The sequence below is a fragment of the Prunus avium genome, chromosome 3, assembly GCF_965620075.1.
Source record: "Prunus avium chromosome 3, drPruAviu1.hap1.1, whole genome shotgun sequence".
NCBI lineage: Eukaryota > Viridiplantae > Streptophyta > Magnoliopsida > Rosales > Rosaceae > Prunus > Prunus avium.
Genome location: NC_142286.1, coordinates 26,794,115 through 26,800,291, shown reverse-complemented (window position 1 = coordinate 26,800,291; position 6,177 = coordinate 26,794,115).

The following is a 6,177-nucleotide window of genomic DNA, read 5'->3' as shown; positions in this document are numbered from 1 at the left end:
TTAGTGGGATATGGAGTAGCCACAGAGATATTAGAGATATCGGCTGTCATATGGTTGGTTGCACCGGAGTCAGCAATCCAATATTCTTGCTGAGGCATAGAAGGATGAACCTGAGCAGTCATAGCAGTGATGCCTTGGGAGGAAGAACCTGGATAAGAAGGACTATCTCTATAGAAGCAAGTAGCAGCAATGTGATTTGTTTTCCCACAGATTTGGCAAGGATCCACTTCAAGAGGTTGAAACTGAGGAGTAGTAGATCGATGGATGCAAGTGGCTGCAATATGACCCTTCTTGTTACAAATCTGACAAGTGGGAACACCATTGCATGAAGGAAAGGGAGGTCTACCCAGAATTCCATTAGAGGGATTTAAGAAAGAATTCCGAGGAGGAAATCGAGGACCTTGATCATAAAACAACTTCCCTCTACCCTTAGGCCTAGGATTATGAGACCGATACCCTTGTTGAGAGGAATAGCCTTGAGAAGAATGAAATCCGTGAGACCCTTGAGGAGGATAGGATTGTTGAAACTGAGAAGGTGCCAAATGGGGGTAAGCACCGGCAGATGCTTGTGATCCAATAGAAGATGAAGCCATACTAGAGGTAGAACTTGAAATTGGTGTAGCAGCCATGGCAGTCAACAGTGGAACTTGACGTGCAGTCTCTTCAAGGGTAGCTTCCTCAGCCTTGAGTTGGGAGCGACAATCTTTCAGAGAAACCACCTTCTTTTTGCTTCGAATAACAGCTTTGACAGTATTATACTCATAAGGAAGACCTTTTAAGGCAAGAATTACAATGTCTTCATCAGAAATATCAACCCCAACTGTAGAAAGTTGGTCTTTTGCATCTTTAATCCTCTGGAAATACTGATCAATCGACTCAGACCCTTTCTTGATATTCTGTAAATCAGTTTTCATCTGAAAAATACTTGCTCTAGAGACATCAGCAAAACGCTCTTTGAGACTAGTCCACATATCTGTAGCACTCTGACTCCCAATAATGCAAGAAATTGCAGAAGCAGAGAGAGTAGCAGTAATCAAAGCCATTAACGCTTTATCATGAATCTTCCATACCTTGTAGGCATCAGAGACAATTCTTGTGGCAGAATCAGAAGAAGAGTCAACAAATTGAGGGGGACATGGAGCAGAACCATCAAGAAACCCCATAATGCCATTGCCTTCAAGAAGTAAACCCATTTGGAAATTCCAAGTGACGAAATTAGAATCATCAAGCTTCACAGTTACTGTGTTTCCTACGCTTGGAATCAATGAAGAAATCGGTGATTGTGTAAGAGCAAGCTGAGCCGCAGTAACCATTTTGAAAATATCGAAGAGAAGAGAAAGAATTGGGATTTTAGGGTTGTAGAAAATTACAAAGAAGAAATTAGCAGAAGAGCGATGCGATTTGTAGAGAGAAAGAAATACTGTGGAGAGAAAGAAATATTGTGCAGCGGAAAAAGAATCAGGAGCCATACGAATCGGCGTCAGCCATGAATGGCTCTGATACCATGATAACAGTTGAAGAAGAAGAAGAGAAAAGACAGAGAATATAGAAAAGAGCTGTGTATGTTTTCCTTAATGAGAATGAGCGTACAGTGCTTTACTTTATAACAGCCTAACCACTAGATTAGGATAACAACCAATAACAATCTTACACTTTGCACACTATACTAAACTCTTAACTAACAGGCATGTGCTATTCTCACTATCAAATACTATAAAATAATCTCATAATCCCAACATAATCAAAACAACTCAAATAACAATCAAGACTCATTTATAAGGTTATTCTATTACTTTTCGAAGGGTGAAACTACCTCGGAAGACTCACAGTCAACCGAGGGGACAAACTTCCCATATTTGTCAACAGAGCCCACGACCTCTGATTTTCAAATCGAAAGTTCCTACGGGTTCAACTAAGCCTACTCAACATGTCCTGCAAGTTTGGTCTCGATCAGGTGGTCGGACGGCGATCGCTTCGCCTAACCCTGGAATCATTGATTTGGAGTATCCGGGACTCCAATTCTCGAGCCGCGACTTCCTACTATATCCTAGAGGTACAAAGAATGACATATTTGAAATTAGGATCGATCGAATGGTCCGAACCTATCGAACTCGGATAGAGCATATTAGGTGCAATACCTGTTTGACTTTCAAATGGTAACCAATTCCAAATCCGCGCATACTGTCCTGCTTAGAACGACAAGGGAAACATTTTTGAAGATAATGGGCCATGCACTGCCACATGCAGTAGCAGCTTGTGGGTGTCTTGAGAAATTTCCAGCGACTGAAAATTCTCAAAATACCTTACAATACCTATACCAAAACGTCAAGGGCAACTAGGGGAGTAACTTTTGGTCTTGGACCCTAACCAAAAAGTGGCCGAAGCTGGCTCAAAACACAGCCAAAACTGTCGAAAATTCTAGGTTTAAAAATCGAACTTTCAAAACTCCAAATCGACCCAAACCAACTACCAAAATAGCTAAAACGCACTAAGAGGATGAATCGCCGGAAACGACGACATAAAAATAGCAATATTTCTCCTTGTTCTAGCCGTTAAACCGTGCAAAATCGATCGGAGAAAGCTAGTGGGCTAGGTAGAGGAGGAGGAGAGGAAGATTTTGGAGGTGATTTCATTGAAAACGGTGGCTAGATGATAACAAACTCCCCGTCTGAAAATCTGGTGTCGCGCGGAGGAGAGAGAGAGACTCGCCGAGGGAGAAAGAAACGATAAAGAGAATTGGCCGGGACTGTGGCAATAGACTGTAGCAGCACTGTTTGCTACAGTAACAAATTTCAAAATTCCCTTTTTGCCCTTTTCGTTTCTAGACCTTTACGCAGTCATTACATCTTGGAATTGAGCGTGCTGCCTGTCTACAAACTCGTATCGACAACCTCCACGCAATGGTGCCACTAATTTCCCCAAAATCCTTCCAAAATAAAAAATGACTAAAGTGCCCCTACCACCCAAGGGCAAAATTTTAATTTCACAAATAGCTAAATTGAATAAAACGATTAAATTGGGTCGAGGGTGTTACTCTCCTCCCCCTCCTCTCTTCTCGTATTTTCCTTTTAGGTTAGTGAATAAGTCCACTGGGGCGTTTTGAATAAAAAGCCCCTTGTGGTGGTTTCTTCTAACCCATGTTTAGATTGAAGTTCCCTATCACCCTTTTTAGTCTATGTTCTCAATCAAATTCTACTCCCAAAACCCGCTCCCTAATGCCGCTCATGTTCTCTAAATTTGATTCTACATCGTCCTTCACGAAGGTTGCTGAAAAACACCCAATCGTTCTTTGGCAAAGTTGTTGTTTTCATTTATTCAGTCTCGTTCTCTTGGACCACAGGGGTCCAAGAGACTTGTGGTCACCCACCCTTGGATTTAATCTAAGGGTTTAGAAAAATTTACTTTAAAATATCTTTTTTCTTTTACTTTTAAAATTTCACTTAACCAAAAAAGGTAAAAACTAAAAACTAAAAACTAAAAACCCAAAATCTGTTCTTCTTCCTCCCCTCGCTGCCCTCGTTCTGCTTCCTCCCATCGCTGCAGCCACAACAACTCCGACTCTGACAATCCGAAATGACTCATTCCATCGCACTTCAACAAGGTCAGCTTCTTGCTCTTCTTCAGTTTTTCACTCAATTTTCGAATTTGAAATCATGAACCCATCATATCTGGGAATTTAAATTAGGTTTGGAAATTTCAATCACTCCACCAAATCTGCTACAATTGGTTTTCCTTCTCTTTGTCTGGTTAATATGATTTTCCTAAATCTTAGTGCAAGATGGTGCAGAATGAAAAGATTCGAACTTTATTGTCTTCGTCTTTTTGCTTCTTCCTCCTTGTTTTTAAATCTTATCAAGTTTCAAGTGGTAGTGGTAAGGTTCGTTTAGGCTCATGGGTTATTTTAAGGTTTGGGTTATGTTGGATTTGTGGGCTTTGTTTGGGCTTATGGCTAATTGTGGTGATGTGGGCTAGTAATTTTAGTGCGAGTTTTGTCCACGTTAGTTTTGCTTTTAGAAGCAGATGAAATGTTGTTTCCCTTTGTTTTTCCAAGGAAAGACTTGAGAAAGTATCAAGATTGCCAGCCAAACGGATTTGATCAACTAGCTCAGCACAAGTGGATGGACTTGACAGAAAGTTCATCTTGAGCAGATTAGACATGTTTGTATCCCCTGCAGGGTTGGACTCGTCCATTTCAGAATCAACCGCTGGCATTGCAGAAGAACCCTTTGCTCGAGCAGACGAATCTCTCGCTTTCTTAGCCATCGCCAACCTCACCTCCAAAGAAGTTGACAACGTTGAATCAACTGGACGCTTGAATGCTCGAGACGCGACAACTGGATCATGATGATGAGCAAACCTCCCAGTTCGATCTCCATCCTTTGACTGGTGCAGATGACCCAAAATTTGGAGAGGAATATATGCATCTCTTTGCCTCTCAACAGGTGAACAAGATCGCGCACGGACTACTTCACGGAGCAGATCACGGTCTCTAAATTTGTCAATAGGAGCCTTAAGGGGAACATCCCTAATTTTTCAATCTTCTTGCTATCTTCACCAACGAGATGTTTAACCCTAGCAAATGATGAGGGAACTTTGGCTTCTTCCTCAACGGAGACACATTCTTCGCTTCTGAAGAAGTAGCTTGATTTCTTGAGGATTTGACATCAACCTTCCTCTTTTAGGGGGATTAAGCAGATCACTCCTCTTGTCCAGTAGGCAGATCATCATGGTCTAGACCATTCTACTTCCATCTCTCGACATCCTGGGTAGGGGACAGTCCATCGACTTCCGCTCGATACTCGCTCAACAGCCATCGCCACTCACCAAACCTTGGGGGAATGTTCAGAGCGAGGCCGACCTTAGCCATGTCCGGCCCAAGTTCTAACTTCTTGCATATGTCATTCACTACAAGCAAAAGACAGAAGTTAGTCAGCCATACTTCAAGAAATTCAGATAAAAAGGAGAAGATCAAAACAACAAAATGGTGTACCGTCGCAATAGGTAATGGGAACAAGAGGACCATCACCAACATTGCCTTCCCACCGTCCACTGACTTCCAACACATCATCGTGCCATACATGATCTCCTTGACTAAGACTATTGAACAGCTTGGCATGGTAGATGCGAACTTGAGCATACTTCTCGTAGTGCCTCACTTCAAAGAAATAGAAGAACTCTCGCACTGTCAGCTCCAGCTTAAAGAAATGGCTGGCGCAGAACAACTCCTTCAAAAGCTTTGACAGTGGGAAGGTGAAGCCCAAGGAAAAATAAAAGGGATGGAAGGTGATGATCCTAGCATCTGGATCATTCGCATCCATACAAGGCACATCATCAGTCAAAGGCTTCGCCAGCTTGACATGCACGTCATCAGGAATGGCAAAAGCATAAGCGGCCCGCCACTTCTGGAATTGAGCTTCAATCGTAACACTGTACAGATTAGCCACGAACCTCTTCTTATACACTTGGGAGCCTCCCCACAAATACAAAGGCACGCTCCGACCACCTTCATCCGGCAGTCACGAAGACAACTAGTCAGGTCCCGCCCCCTAGTCCTCTTTGTTTAAAAAAAAGACAAAGAATAAAAAAAAATATACATGCTCGAGTTACCTTGGGAGGCACGACAACTCCTCTCTTCGAAAAGCAGTACAAACTCTCCAAGATCTCTCTCAAGCTAGAAAGTAGAGAAGTTAAGTTTGCGATGTGAAAAAGAGTGAAGAGAAGCCCTGCATTTATACAGGTTGGGCATCCTAGGTCAAGAAGGAATCGCAAGCCAATTCCTACTAAGAACCCAACTCCAAGAACAGTCAAAAGCCCACTCCAATTGGGAACCCAATCTGCAAAAGGAGTCCAACTCACAGAACAAAGCCCAAACACAGTTGGAAAGCTCGAAAAACAAGTTCATCTCCTACATGCCACACAAGCGCCATGTAGAAGCTGGGGGGCATTTGTTGTGACACCCCGACCCAATTTTAACAGTTTATTTAATTTATTTAGTTTTTTAAATTTAAATTTTTTTTTTAATTGTGAAATTACAATTTTTTCTCATGAGGTAAGGTCACGTTAGTCACTTTTTGATTCGTAACAATTTTTTGGATGTGAGTGGCATTGTTACGTAGAACTCGTTGATACGAGTTCGTAGACACGTAATGGGCTCAAATCGGAGTTTTAAGCAAGAAC